Source organism: Bos indicus x Bos taurus, chromosome 3 (assembly GCF_003369695.1).
Source record: "Bos indicus x Bos taurus breed Angus x Brahman F1 hybrid chromosome 3, Bos_hybrid_MaternalHap_v2.0, whole genome shotgun sequence".
NCBI lineage: Eukaryota > Metazoa > Chordata > Mammalia > Artiodactyla > Bovidae > Bos > Bos indicus x Bos taurus.
In genome coordinates, this window is record NC_040078.1 from 101,966,014 (window position 1) to 101,982,426 (window position 16,413).

The 16,413-nt window shown below is 41.8% G+C and overlaps 2 pseudogenes; both read left to right on the forward strand.

The window, feature by feature from the left end:
- The first annotated feature begins 7,653 nt into the window (after positions 1-7,653).
- On the forward strand, positions 7,654-10,466 carry LOC113890522 (annotated as a pseudogene).
- A 1,872-nt stretch (positions 10,467-12,338) lies between these two features.
- Positions 12,339-12,719, forward strand: LOC113890523 (annotated as a pseudogene).
- The last annotated feature ends 3,694 nt before the right edge of the window (positions 12,720-16,413 follow it).

Consider the following 16,413-nt stretch of genomic DNA (forward strand, 5'->3'; position numbering starts at 1 on the left):
TAAGGTATTAAGGAGACCAGACCCCAAGCCAGGGGCTTGTCAAAACTCTAGGACGAGCAGATAGCCCACACAAGTGAGCTATCAATGTTGTATCCTGTTCTGACTTGCGTAGGGAGAGGGGTAGGGAAAAATTGCTGCTGCAGCCACAAACCTAGCTAGATCCCAAAAGTTTGGAGAACTGGGCCTAGAGATATAAACCTTGCCCTGCTTCTGAGGCCTAATTCCTGAGTGAATGCTCTGAGCTCTAATCAGTTTCCAGGGGAAGCCAGGGTCTTGCAACAGCAAATGCCCACAGGGTAAAGGAACAGTCCTTGGAGCCGGAAGTGGACAAAGCAGTGGGAAAGGGTCCTGCACCTCAGCCTCAAACACTTGATTCTGCTTGTAATCAGTGTTGCATGATTATTTGTTTAAGATATATCTCTCCTGATAGAATAATTCCTGTGAGGACAAGGATGTGGTATACCAATGTGTGTCCGTGATAGGTGTTATTCTAGGCTTTGGGAATTCGCTGGGTGAATGAGATACAAATATTTCCCAACAGGGCTCATATCTAGCATATGAACAATAAAATAGATAGTGTAAGTTTCATAGGGACAAGAGCTATGAAAAACATTAAATAGGGTAATAGGATAGGGGACTAAATGTAGTGTGGTCAGGAAAAGTTTCTCAGGGAGCTGAAATCTGAGCTGAGGTTTAAATGATGAAATCAGCCACAAAATACCTGGGGAAGGAGTGTTGCAGACATGAGGAATAACAAATGCAAAGTGTTCCTTCCTAAAATGGAAGGAACACTGTATGTTGAAGGGACATAAAGAAAAGAGGCTGGTGTGGTGGTCGTTGGGTAAGGAGGGGAAGAATAGGAAGACTTAAGATCAGAGGTAGGCACTAGGGGCCACAGTTTGGGTTTTATCCTAAGAGGAATCATTTATCTTTCTGTCTTGGAAATGGCCAGGTTTCTTCCCTTTTCTTGGAATGCCGCCTTAGCTGCTGTCATTAGGAAATCCCTCAGAATGATTGGTCCAGAGCTTCTCATTCCTTGGGGAAACTGAGTCCAGGATTGGGGAAAAGGGAACGAGAGAGGGATGCCTCTCTCTTGACCCTTCTGGGAGCCACTGCCACACTTCCTGTATCACACTGCAGGTGACAGTGGACCTCTCTGCCAGGCCCGAGGGGAGCTTACTCTGTGGTGCCCACCCAGCTGACCCTCCCCAGAAACCCAGCATCACTTCTGAAGAGACTCTTGCAATGCAGTGTTCTATTGAGGGGCCTGGGAGAGGGATTTCAGGTTGGGGTGCTCTGGGGCTGCAGAGTCAACTTTAACAGAGTTTTCATTCAACCCTGAGAGCCATATGAAGCCACTGAAGGGTATGGGGCGGGGGGGTGCGTCATGGGGAGGAGAGTTGGGAAGAAGGTTGAAAACAGTCAGATTCATCTTTAAGAAAGATCACTGGTGGCTTGCTGGTGCAGGGAGCTGGAGACAGGAGAACAAGGTGGGAGGCAGTGGTAGGGTCAACTGGAACTAGGAACTGATGGGATGTGGATGTAGGAGGCAGAATAAAAAGGGATCCTAGAGGCCCATCCCTCTTCAGCCTGTCTGTTGACAGCTCAGCTAGAAAATAGTAGACTGGCGCCTCCGAGGGTCTGGCCTGGCTCAGTCCTTCCTTCCCTCCTCTCTCTTCTCTCTCTCTCATCCACCCCTCCCCCTCCTCCCCCTCCTCCCCTCTCCTCACCAAGACCATGCACTCCGTAAGTGTGGCAGTGGATTTTCTCATCCTCTGGGCTCTCCCAGCAAGTGGTCATGTGTCCTGTTTTCAGGGGCTTCTTAGAAACTGTGGGGAAGGGAAGATGGTGTGTTCGTGCTGTGATCAAGATCCGGAGCCACTCCATCTGCCCTGGTCTTGCTCAGGCGAATTACGAAGGACGTTTTCCAACTAATAGGACAAATTTCCCACGTTTTGAAATGGGCAAAGAACATGATTAGGAAATTCACACAAGTGCAACAGCCAATAACCATACAGATAAGCATTCCATCTTACTGGGATTCAAAGAGTTGAAGAACTGAGAGCTATCATGAGAAATCATTTTATGACTATCAAATAGCTAAAATTTGAACATAATTGTGATACCTATTTTTGACAAGGGTGTGGTTGAAATAGGTGCCATATTTCTATATACTGTTGGTGGAAATGTACATTGACTTGATTTTGTTCATTAGTTTATTCAACAAATAATTGTTTAGTATTTAACTGTAAAGTGAAAGTGAACGTGTTAGTCACTCAGTAATGTCCAACTCTTTGCGACCCCATGGACTGTATAGCCTGCCAGGCTCCTCTGTCCATGGAATTCTCCAGGCAAGAATACTGAACTGGGTATCCATTCCCTTTTCCAGGGGATCTTCCTGGCCCAGGGATTGAACTCATTTCCAGGGGATCCTCCTGGCCCAGGGATTGAACTCGGGTCTCCCACATTGCAGGCAGATTCTTTACCTTCTGAGCCACCAGGGAAGTCATTTAGTTAGGCCATTACATGCCAGGCCCTGTGCCTTAAAGGCTCCAGCTGTCCAGAAGGAAAATGTGATTACTGCCTTCAGCTGGTACATTAAGAACTGTGCACTTCATCGCGTGAACATTGTACCTCAATATAAAGGACCAAGTAGATGAGAACTGGAGCTGCCTGTGAGGCCTGATCAAGATGACTACCTCTCCAAAGCATCCTGTGCCCCTGGGCAAAAGCCAGTGGGGAGCAGGATTGACAAAGTCCAGGGCAAGGAGCCGGAGGACAGGGGTCTCAGCAAGTCCTGTGTGGTCCCCCTCCAGTTCTAGGGGCAAAAAGAAGATGAAAACCTCTCTGGGATGGCTGGAGGGCACGTATGGCCCCAACACGGAGCAGTCCCAGGACACTGTGTGTGTGGAGGCAGGGGGCGGAGAGGTGGGGAGAGCGGGGTCGAGCAGGCAAAGTGAGGGGTGGCTCCCTCCTCCCACTGGGATATTCTTGGGAACCCTGCCCCTGTCCCCACCCCCAGAAGTCTCCAGAATTTGCGATAGATTGAAGAAGCTTCCAACATTCTCCACAAAGGAAAAGATTTCTGTTTTCACACTCACCTACCATGGATTCCAGGATTTGTGGGAGGTATCTCTCTGTACCATTTCAGCTTTTTTGAAATTCTAGCTTTTGCAGGCATCTCCCTTCTCCTTCCCCTACCAGTTGCATGTCATCAATTATCAGCTTTCCTGAGCAGACTCCTGTGGTCTATTTTATGTTATTGAGCTTTTTTAATTTTTTGGCAGAACAGTCTCCTCAGTTGCCAGAACTCTAAGAAATACATATCTTTTAAGTCACTCCATCTATAGTTATTTTTGTTATAGCAGCTCAAGCTAAGACATTTTTCTTTTTTTCTTTTAAACACATGTATTTTTTTATTTGGTGAGCCAGTCCTTCCAAAATCTGGAGTCTTTTACAGACTTCCTTGTGAGACAATTCTTTTGCTTGTCTACACTAAATAGATAAACAAAAATTAAAGTAAGAAACAAGAGGCCACACATTGTACCACTCACCTCAAAGAGTTAGAAAGCTTGGTGGCCCTCTTGGGTTTGGAGGCCATGAGTACTATATTTGAGCGTGCTGCTCTCATGTTACATTTATCAGTAACCTGTAGGTTTAGAGAGGAACCTGGCTCCAAAAGATAGGCCTAGGTTGCAGTGCAAGCTGTGTTACTAGTTGGGCCTGATTATCCAACAGACCCAATGTTTTGGACATATTTTGTGACGGAAATCTTACTTAATACCTTCTGCTGCTGCTAAGTCACTTCAGTCATGTCCAACTCTGTGCGACCCCATAGACAGCAGCTCACCAGGCTCCTCTGTCCATGGGATTCTCCAGGCAAGAACACTGGAGTGGGTTGCCATTTCCTCCTCCAATGCATGAAAGTGAAAAGTCAAAGTGAAGTCGCTTAGTTGTGTCCGACTCCTAGCGACCTCATGGACTGCAGCCTACCAGGCTCCTCTGTCCATGGGATTTTCCAGGCAAGAGTACTGGAGTGGGGTGCCATTGCAGGCAATTCCAATTGGGGAATCACAGCATGGGCACCCAGGATTCTGAAGCAAGACTCTGATCCCACCCATAAACCACTGGCCACTACTTGAGAAGGAGTTTTTGGCTTACAATGACTGTTGTAGAAACTAAACACTTGTCTGTGAGAGGCCATGAAACCACCCAATGAGAACTGAAAATTATTTGATCCATTGGACCATAACGCTGGGGATGCCAGCCAGCATTCCATGATAAAACGTAAGGGGTATATGAAGTGAAGTGAAGTCGCTCAGTCGTGTCCGACTCTCTGCGACCCCATGGACTGTAGCCTACCGGGCTCCTCCATCCATGGGATTTTCCAAGCAAGAGTACTGGAGTGGGTTGCCATCTCCTTCTCCAGGGGATCTTTCCAACCCTGGGATTGATCCCAGGTCTCCCGCATTGCGGGCAGATACTTTACCATCTAAGCCACCAGGGAAGTCCATATAAGAAAGCCCAAGGGGTATATAGACCTTTCTTATTTTCAATCACAAGTACTTAGAGCTATAAAGTTTATCCTGAATCCTGCTATTCATTTTATGTTTTCAATATCATTCTAATTTCCCTTGTGATTACTTCTTTGATCCATGGATTGTTTAGAACTATGTTGCTTAATTTCCAAATATTTGGGAGTTTTCTAGGTAGCTTCTGATTATTGATATCTAATTTAATTCTATTGTCAGAGAACATATTCTGTATGATATCAAAGCTTTCAAATTTATTGAGACTTGTTCTGTGGCTCAGCATATGGTCCATTGATGTGTACAATGTGTACAATGTTTGAAAAGAATATATATCCTGCAGTTGTGGTATACAGTTTTATGAATTTCCATTAGGGCAAGATATTTGATGATATTGTTCACATAATTTGTCTTTCTTGATATTTTTATGTCTATTAGTCTATGGCTGAGGGTTTCTTTTCATCTCCAACTATGATCATGGAATTGTGTATTTCTTCTTTTAGTTCTGTCAATTTTTGTTCCACATATTTTGAAACTCTGTCATTAGGTTATAATCTCTGCTGTAACAAATTTATAATTCCTATAGCTTCCTGGTGAATCGATCACTTTGCCATTATGAAATATCTATCTTTTTAAATATTTATTTTATTTATTTATTTTGGTCAGGTCTTAGTTGTGGCGTGTGTGATCTTCCCTTGCAGCACGTGAGATTTCTCTAGTTGCCCCCTGGCATGTGGGACCTTAATTCTCTGACCAGGGATCAAACCTGCATCTCCTGCTTTGGAAGGTGGATTCTTAACCACTAGACCACCAGGGTGGTCCTGAAGTATCTATCTTTATCTCTAGTTTTTGTCTTGAAATATACTTTAACTCATACAGTCTCTCCAGCCTTCCCAAGCTTACTGTTTGCATGGTATATACTTTTTCCTTCCATTTTATTTCATCTTTTAGAGTGCATCTCTTATATACAGCAGGTATTTGGGTTTTGCTTTTCTTTATCCATTCAAACAACCTCTGCCTGTTAAGACATAAGTGTTTATCGAGGGATGGGTGGCAAAGGAGAAGACACTTAGGCCTGGTCTCATTTGTATCCTTTCCATCTGATGACGAATGCTTTTGAACACTACAGACTTGAGAATGGATCAACTAGTTTCCAGGTTATGGAAGGAAGGTCACCTGGTTGTCCCAGGGACAAGCATGCAGTCTCTGTCTGGGCCTAGTAGTAAGATAAAGCTGTTTCTCAAAGGAGATCAGTTACTTATCAAACAGAGCATGGTTTTCTTCACTTCTGCATTGCTGCTCCTGGGCTTGCTATAGTCTCCATCAGCAAGGTGATTGCAACATGACTGGAATCTGGTGGGTCATGGAGACCAAGCGGCCCATCTACTTACATTGCAGGCTAGACCAATTGGACAGTTTCCTTTGCTCTGGATTCCTCTCAAAGCTAATGGTCTTTCGGGTCAACTCAGTAGATGAGTGGCTGGCAAGACATCCAAATATAAAGTGTGCTTCCTCAAAAATCCAAGAAAACCACCAAGTACCCAAATTCAACTACTCTAAGACACCATCAACTGAAAGGTGCACCTTTATTTATATTCCACTATGAAGAATTTTATGAAACATTGCCAATTAAACTATAGCATATCATTGATTATAACATAAATTCCATTTCAAAGATATGGAATCACATTCAAAGGTATGGAATGAACTAAATGCCACTGAATTGTTCATTTTAAAATAATTAATTTTATGTTATATGAATTTTGCCTCAACAACATTTTATTTTTTTAAATATGAATCAGTAAAATATAGCATTCTGTCACTTTCATATGGTAGGAGGGTATAAGGTGAAGCAACTGGTACTTAGGAAAGGACATCGTGATACCGTCTAGAACACTGGCTCTGCAGAAACATCACTCACGTGTATTTTCATGGAATTTACCTTGATTTACCAGAAGGGGTCAACAGAAGGCTTTCATAGAACTGTGTCACTATTTCCTCCTGCTGACAAGGATTGTCAGAAGTCACCCATTAGCCTCAGCAGGGGAAGAGAAGCCTCTTCCACTGGCCGGGGAGACTCAAGGCGGGTAGGATTTTAGATGCTCTGAGTTAGCTGACTGCTTTCTTTTCTGGTCAACACTCTGACATTCACATAACAGAGTGGCAAGGCTGTGAATTTAATTGGTATTATACTACAGTAATCCTCAATATCACACTTTGGATTTGATTTTCAGTTACTATCAGCCCCATGACTGCAAGAGATAAATTATTTTTATGATAGACATAGAAAGTCAGTGGTTTGGGACTTGTCTTGAATCAAAATTTTAGGGTATTGAGTTTCACATTCTTTTTTTTTTTTCACTCTGTTCAGAAAGAAATTCCGCTTTACTGTGTTCACAAATCCCTTATTCCCTCCATACTGTTCTGTGGCAGAGGCCACTTAGTTCACCAACACTTTGCCTTCATCGTTCATTCAAGTGATAATTGATTGCAAGTGATAATCAGTTGGCAGCAGGTCAAGGGCTACCTTTAAGATTACCTGGATTTTCACTGCCCCAAAATAAATATCAAATTTATGCCTGTTATGATATCGATTTCTTTACCAGTTAAAGCTCATAGTTCTGAGTTATGTTTTCCAGTTTTTAAAAAAAGTAGCCAAAATTGTTCCAAAAAGAATTAGAAAACCAAATGGGGCAATAACCATAGAAAAACTGAAAATATTGTCATTGAATGACAAAGTTAAAAGGTAACAGGCTGAGAGTTTAAAATAGGTGAGTTCTAGTTGACCTTCAGGGGAAAGATTATTCCTCATTTATAAATAAATAAGTTGACTTTAGAGCATATAAGATGAAATTTCCTCAAGGCAGGAAAGTAGCATGATATCAGAGCCTAATAAAGAGAGAAACACATTTGAAGGATACATAATTTTCACATTATAGAATCTATTTAAGAGAATAAGAAAAGGCTGAACATCCTGCTCACTGGTCAGGGTGCACGACAGGGCAGAGATGGAGGGTAGGTTAGGCAAGGTAAACCAGGCACTAGGCAAAGGACTTGCATCAAAACCACTGAAATACGTTCATGTGAGTGATTTAACTCGAAAAGTCTGATCGCTGGATATTATATGGAGTTTGGCAAGATGCCTTCTCCCAAGAGCATGCTGAAAGATGCAGAGATGATGGCACAAATCCTGAAGGACATGGAGATTACAGAATATGAGGTAAGAGTTGTAAATCAGATGTTGGAGTTTGCCTTTCAATTTGTGACCACAATTTTAGATGATGCAAAAATTTCTAAGAGAGTTACTGTTGATGCTCATGATGTGTAATTGGCAATCCAGTGCTGTGCTAACCAATCTTTTACCTCTCCTTCCCCGAGAGATTTTTGTATTAGACTTTGAAGAAAGAAATCAAACTCTTTTGCAATCAATCAAGCCATATTCAGGCCCTAGATTGCCACTTGGAGAAGGCAATAGCGACCCACTCCAGTATTCTTACCTGGAAAATCCCATGGACGGAGGAGCCTGGTAGGCTACAGTCCATGGGGTTGCAAAGAGTTGGACACAACTGAGCGACTTCACTTTCACTTTTCACTTTCACGCACTGGAGAAGGAAATGGCAACCCATTCCAGTATTCTTGCCTGAAGAATCCTAGGGACAGAGGAGCCTGATGGGCTGCCGTCTATGGGGTCACACAGAGTTGGACACGACTGACATGACTTAGCAGCAGCAGCAAATTGCCACTCGATAGATATTGCTTGGCTGTTCCAACCTATAGACTTTAATCTTTACCAAATAAAGACATATACTCTGCAGGTAGAGTAACAATCCCACAGGTCAATGTTGGCTCAGTTGTTGGCATACCAAGTACTCCCACTCCAGTCACCCAATCCCACAAATCATGTCTGTTTCAACTAAGATCAATTATTTACCAGCTAAGCCACCAGGGAAGCCCTCAACTAAGGTAGGGACTCCAATGTCCCTCACAGAGCCAAGGTGTACAGTACAGATTCCTGCTTCACAGTCCCCAGCTGTAAAAGCATCAGTTCTTGCAACACCAGCAGTTCACCATATTTGGATTAATCCATCATTAATAGGGTCCAAAACCACTATTATTACCACTAACATGACATGATCATAAAAGACTTCCAATGAGTCATCAGATCAGATCAGTCGCTCAGTCGTGTCCGACTCTTTGCAACCCCATGAATCGCAGCACGCCAGGCCTCCCTGTCCATCACCAACTCTGGAAGTTCACTCAGACTCATGCCCATCGAGTCAGTGATGCCATCCAGCCATCTCATCCTCTGTCGTCCCCTTCTCCTCCTGCCCCCAATCCCTCCCAGCATCAGAGTCTTTTCCAATGAGTCAACTCTTCACGTGAGGTGGCCAAAGTACTGGAGTTTCAGCTTTAGCATCATTCCTTCCAAAGAAATCCCAGGGCTGATCTCCTTCAGAATGGACTGGTTGGATCTCCTTGCAGTCCAAGGGACTCTCAAGAGTCTTCTCCAACACCACAGTTCAAAAGCATCAATTCTTCGGCGCTCAGCTTTCTTTACAGTCCAACTCTCACGTCCATACATGACCACAGAAAAAACCATAGCCTTGACATAGCCAAGTAAGACGGTAGGTGTTGCAAGAGGGCATCAGAGGGCAAACACACTGAAACCATACTCACAGAAAACTAGTCAATCTAATCACACTAGGACCACAGCTTTGTCTAACTCAATGAAACTAAGCCATGCCCATGGGGCAACCCAAGATGGGCGGGTCATGGTGAGGAGATCTGACAGAATGTGGTCCACTGGAGAAGGGAATGGCAAACCACTTCAGTATTCTTGCCTTGAGAACCCCATGAACAGTATGAAAAGGCAAAATGATAGGATACTGAAAGAAGAACTCCCCAGGTCGGTAGGTGCCCAATATGCTACTGGAGATCAGTGGAGAAATAACTCCAGAAAGAATGAAGGGATGGAGCCAAAGCAAAAACAATACCCAGCTGTGGATGTGACTGGTGATAGAAGCAAGGTCTGATGCTGTAAAGAGCAATATTGCATAGGAACCTGGAATGTCAGGTCCATGAATCAAGGCAAATTGGAAGTGGTCAAACAAGAGATGACAAGAGTGAATGTCGACATTCTAGGAATCAGCAAACTAAAATGGACTGGAATGGGTGAATTTCACTCAGATGACCATTATATCTACTACTGTGGGCAGGAATCCCTCAGAAGAAATGGAGTAGCTGTCATGGTCAACAAAAGAGTCCGAAATGCAGTACTTGGATGCAATCTCAAAAATGACAGCATGATCTCTGTTCGTTTCCAAGGCAAACCATTCAATATCACAGTAATCCAAGTCTATACCCCAACCAGTAACGCTGAAGAAGCTGAAGTTGAACGGTTCTATGAAGACATACAAGACTTTTTAGAACTAACACCCCAAAAAGATGTCCTTTTCATTATAGGGGACTGGAATGCAAAAGTAGGAAGTCAAGAAACACCTGGAGTAACAGGCAAATTTGGCCTTGGAATACAGAATGAAGCAGGGCAAAGACTGATAGAGTTTTGCCAAGAAAATGCACTAGTCATAACAAACACCCTCTTCCAACAACACAAGAGAAGACTCTATACATGGACATCACCAGATGGTCAACACCGAAATCAGATTGTTTATATTCTTTGCAGCCAAAGATGGAGAAGCTCTATACAGTCAGCAAAAACAAGACCAGGAGCTGACTGTGGCTCAGACCATGAACTCCTTATTGCCAAATTCAGACTTAAATTGAAGAAAGTAGGGAAAACCACTAGACCATTCAGGTATGACCTAAATCAAATCCCTTATGATTATACAGTGGAAGTGAGAATGAGTCATCAAACAAGTTAAAAAAAAATGTGAAGGTGATATTGATAATGATGATGGTGATGACAATCATTTATAATCTAGCCTTAATGCATGTAACATGTATACTTGGTCTTGAAACCATTGTGCTGAAATTAAACACGCACATGATGTCTTCAAGTTGTTTTAGAAAACTTCAGTAGTAGTTAATGAGTACATATAGTTACCATAGTTTTCAATTAAGATGTTAGATTTTCTTTAATAGGACTAGTAATCGTTTCTCAGCAGCCTTTAAGTATAAAAAACAAGTTGTCATTAAAGAAAGAAAGGAAGCTAGAAATGAGAAGAAAAGAAAGAAAAAGATGGAAAGCCACACAACACATTTTACTGACTGGCATATCCTGAAGCCAAAGCCAGGTAAGGGCAAGAGAAAAAATATATGTACATGATCCCACATAGGAGCAATGAAGCAAAAATCTTAAATTAAATCTTAAAAGTTAAATCCAGCAGTGTATTGAAAGAGTAATTCATCAAGCTCAAAGAGGATTTATCCCAGCATTGCTAAGATGGCTCAGCATTAGGTTATATATCAATTTAACTTATTATATTAATAAATAAAAAAATTTAAATGACTGTCTTAAATTCAACATCCACTAATGATATAAAAGAAAAAATTTCCTAGCATGTAGAAAAAAAACAGCTTTAATTTGATGCATTGTTTGTTTTTAATAAAACAATGATAAAAACTTTCAGCAAATGCCATACTTAATGGTGAAGTAATAGACACACATTCCAATTGAAGTCAGAAACAAGACAAGAATGACTTTTATCACCGCTACTATTCAAATGGTATCATTTACTTTCTCTAATTCAAAAAGAGAAGGAAAGCAATAAGAGGTATAAACATTAGAAAAGAAGAGGCAAATTGTGATTATTTGCAAATGACACTATCGCTTACATAGAAAAACTCAAGAAAATCAATTGACAAACTATTAGAATTAATAAGAAAATTCAGCAAGGTGACCACATACAAGATCAACGTAAAAAAAAAAAATCAATAGCTTTCCTATATACCAGCCATAACCAATTAGAAAATGTAATAGAAAATAAGATTCTATTCACAATGGCAGCAAAAACTATTAACCACCTAAGAATAAACCTAAAAAATAAAAATTACTTTGGCCCCTTACAGATAGTCAAAAATTAGGAAACCTCAACCTAATTAATCACATGGATGAAAATCAAGTTGAAAACTGTACAATTATACAACAGCTAAGAAAAGTCAAGAAGAGCTTCTGGAAAAAACACTAAGTAAAACAAGAGACAAAGGCTATTTCCTAACTATGATGAAGAGTCTTTTATTCTCTTTTTCTGAGAAACTAAGTTCAGTTCAGTTCATTTGCTTAGTCGTGTCCGACTCTTTGCAACCCCATGAACCACAGCACGCCAGGCCTCCCTGTCCATCACCAACTTCCGGAGTCCACCCAAACCCATTTCCATTGTGTCAGTGATGCCATCCACCCATCTCATCCTCCGTTGTCCCCTTCTCCTCCTGCCCTCAATCTTTCCCAGCAGCAGGGTCTTTTCAAATGTCAGCTCTTCACATCAGGTGGCCAAAGCATTGGAGTTTCAGCTTCAACATCAGTCCTTCCAATGAACACCCAGGAATGATCTCCTTTAGGATGGACTTGTGGATCTCCTTGAAGTCCAAGGGACTCTCAAGAGTCTTCTCCAACACCACAGTTCAAAAGTATCGTGCTTTTGAACCCCCAGTTCATGGGGTCGTAAAGAGTCGGACATGACTGAGCGACCGAACTGAACTGAACTGAAGAGCAAACATCATATTAAATGGTTTAACATTAAGTATACTCCCATAAAGACAGAAACAAGGTAGGGACCATTGCTATCACTCAAAATTGTGTGTAGGAGTCGGCGCTTGGAGGACCCAAGAATATCTAAAGCCATAGGGAAAATGGTGGAAAATTCACCATTGCCAGAAAGAGCAATTTATGGCTTGGTTCTTTTCTTAAGCTCCCAGTTTGGCTTCATACTGTATCTTGTGTGGGCTTTTATTCCTGAATCTTGGCTAAATTCCTTAGGCTTAACTTATTGGCCTCAAAAGTATTGGGCTGTTGTTCTGCCTGTGTATCTCCTCATTACCGTAGTCATCGGTTATATCCTCTTATTTGGAATAAACATGATGAGTACCTCTCTACTCGACTCCATTCATAGTATCACAGATGACTATGCCAAAAATCAGCAGCACCAGAAAGACCAAGAAGAGGCCATCCCAGCACTAAGAGATATTCCTGTTAGTGAAGTAAACCAAATGTTCTTTCTTGAAGCCAAATAACTTTACACCAAAAACTTAACTGTATGTGGACTAATACCAAACATTTATTATAAATTTTTGACATAAAGATTTCAACCATACTAATTTATACTGTCTTTCTGATTAATATCCAGTGTTGAAATGTAAAAAAAAAAAAAAAGTAGGTTGAACTTTTATATTAAGTTCTAATAGTATTACAATGTTATCAATAGTAGTTACTAATGGACAGAATAAATACTGCATTACCATATGGTTAAAAAAATTGTGTGTAAACATGAAAGAGGTGATTAAAAAGTGAGAGTAACAGCTTCATACAGCAGATCTCATTTCAGAATCTGGGAGTACCACACCCTCCCCCATAAACAAGACCTCATGCTTTGATTTCATATTACATAATAGAATGGAAATTGAAACCTCACTCAGAGGCACAGATTGATCAAAAGGGGTTTATTTGCTTCTTTCCCTATCAAAGTCTTTGCCAAGTACTATCAAGATATTATTCATACTGTTCCTGTCCTCTGCTTGTAGGAAAGAGTTTTTAATTATTCAAACAGTCCTGAGACCCACCAAAATCTGAATGAGAGTCTTGTTGGGTAGAGTATTCTTGGTTGTAAATTTTTGTCTTCATCACTTTAAATATGTTGTGCCACTTCCTTCTGGCCTGCTGAGTTCCTGCTGGAAAGTCAGCTGATAACTTTATGGGGGAATCCCTTATATGTCATTTATTATTTTTTCCCTTGTTGTTTTTAATATTTTCTCTTTATCTTTAATTCTGGTCAATTTGATTACTATGGGTTTCACCATGTTCCTCCTTGGGTTAAACCTTAATGGGACTCTCTGCACTTACTGGACTTGGGTGACTGTTTCCTTTCCCATCTTAGGGAAGTTTTCAGCTATTATCTCTTCAAATGTTGTCTCAGGCCATTTCTCTCTTCTCCTTCTGGGACCCCTATAATTTGAATGTTGGTGTGTTTAATGTTGTCCTGAGATCTCCTAGACTGTCTTCATTTCTTTTTATTCTGTTCTGTGGCAGTAATTTTCACCATTCTGTCTTCCAGAGCACTTATTCATTCTGTCTCATTTATTCTGCTCTCGATTCTTTCTAGTGTATTTTTCATTTCAGTTATTGTATTTTTCAACTCTGGTTGTTCTTAATATTTTCTAACTCTTTGTTAAAAACTTCTTGTAACTTCTCTCCATGTGCGTCTATTCTTTTCCTGAGTTCTTTGATTATTTTTACAGTTACTGTCCCTGAACTCTTTCTTGGGTAGATTGCCTAGCTCCACATCACTTTGTTGTTCTTCTGTTTTATTTTGTTCCTTCATCTGGAACATAGTTCTTTGCCAACTCATTCTGTCTAAATTTCTATTTGTATTTTATGTATATGGAAGGTTATTTATGTTTCTTGACCTTGGAGAACTGCCCTCTGTGGGGAACATCGTATTTGTCGCCTCTCATCACGCAAGGGCCAGGGATCAGCTGGTCCCAGGGTAGGTTCTGAACTGCATTTGTAGACTCAGTTCTGAAGGCTGAAGGATCATAGTTTTCTTGCTTCTGGTGGCTCCCTCCTGGTTGGTGAGGCTGGTCCAGAGATTTGTGCAGGCTTCCTGGTGGGAGGGACTGGTGCCTGCCCACTGGTGAATGGAGCCGGGTCCTGGGCCTCTAGTAGGCAGGGCCATGTCAAAGGATGTGTGTAGAGGTGGCTGTGGGCTCAGGAAGTTTTTAGGCAGCCTGTCTGCTGATGGGTGGGGTTGTGTTCCCACCCTGTTGGTTGTTTGGCCGAAGGCACTGGGGCCTGACTGGTGGGGCCAGGTCTTGGTGCTAATTCATTCCAATTCCAAAAGAGGGCAATGCCAAAGAATGTTCAGGCTACCACACAATCGCGCTTATTTCACATGCTAACAAGGTAATGCTCAAAATCCTTCAAGCTAGGCTTCAACAGTATATGAACTAAGAGCATCCAGATATACAAACGGGATGTAGAAAAGGCAGAGGAATCAGACATAAAATTGCCAACATCCACTGGGTCATAGAAAAAGCAAGGGAATTCCAGAAAAAAAAAATCTACTTCTGCTTCATTGACTATGCTAAAGCTTTTGACTGTGTGAATCATAGCAAATTGTGGAAAATTCTTAAAGAGGTGGGAATACCAGACCACCTGATCTGCCTCCTGAGAAACCTGTGTGCAGGTCAAGAAGCAACAGTTAGAACCAGACATGGAACAATGAACTGATTCAAAATTGAGAAAGAAGTATGTCAAGCCTGTATATTATCATCCTGCTTATTTAATTTATATGCAGAGTACCTCACGCAAAATGCCGGGCTGGATGAGTTACAAGCTGGAATCAAGATTGCCAGGAGAAATATCAATAACCTCAGATATGCAGATAACACCACACTAATGGCAGAAAGTGAAGAGGAACTAAAGAGCTTCTTGATGAACGTGAAAGAAGACAGTGAAAAAGCTGGGTTAAAACTCAACATTCAATAAATGAAAATCACGGCCTCTGGTCCCATCACTTCACGGCAAATAGATGGGGGATAAATGGAAACAGTGAGAGACTTTATTTTCTTGTGCTGTAAAATCACTGCAGATGGTGACTGCAGCCATGAAATTAAAGATATTTGCTCCTTGGGAAAAAAGCTATGACAAACCTGACAGTGTATTAAAAACCAGAGACATCACTTTGCCAACAAAGCTCCACATAGTCAAGGCTGTGGTTTTCCCAGTAGTCAGGTACTGATGTGAGAGTTGGATCATAAAGAAGGCTGAGTGCTGAAGAATTGATGCTTTTGAACTGTGGTGCTGAATAAGACTCTTGAGAGTCCCTTGACTGCAAGGAGATCAAACCAGTCAATCCTAAAGGAAATAAGTCCTGAATATTCATTGGTAGGACTGATGCTGAAGCTGAGAGTCCAATACTTTGGCTATCAGATGTGAAGAACTGACTCATTGGAAAAAACCCTGATGCTGGGAAAGATTAAAGGCAGGAAGAGAAGGGGACGATAGAGGCTGAAATGGTTGGATGCCATCACTGACTCAATGGACATGAGTTTGAGCAAACTCTGAGAGTTGGTGAAGGACAGGGAAGCCTGGTGTGCTTCAATCTATGGGGTCACAAAGAGTCAGACATGGCTGAGAGATTGAATAACAACCCAAGCAAGATATCTGCCTCCAACAAGAGTTCAAGTAGATGAAGAATTCCTGATATTTCTGTCACCAACTTTTATGACTCCAGAGAGAAAAACAGACATCTCCCTCCCCAGAAGACTCCCCAAGACCAGCATGTAGGTCTGGCTCAGGCTCCAATGAAGTCACTGCTTTTCCCTGGGCTCCTGGGGTGCACGAGAACTTGCATGCACCCTGAAAGAGTGGAGTCTCTGCTTCCCCCAGTCCTGTGGCACTCCTGCATTCAAGCCCCACTGGCCTTCAAAGTTAAATGCTCTGGAGGGTCCTCCTCCCCATACCAGACCCCCAGTATGGGGAGCCTGATATGGGGTTCACAGCTCTCACTTCTGTTGGAGAACTTCTCTAATATAATTATTCTCCAGTTTGTGATTCGCCCACCCAAGGGGTATGGGATTTGATTATATGATGAGTGCATCCTTCCTACCATCTTGTTGAGCTTCTTCTTCATGTCTCTGGATGTGGGATGTCTTTCTTTGGTAGGTTCAAGTCTTTTTTTATCAGTGGTTGTTCTGAAGTTAGTTTTGA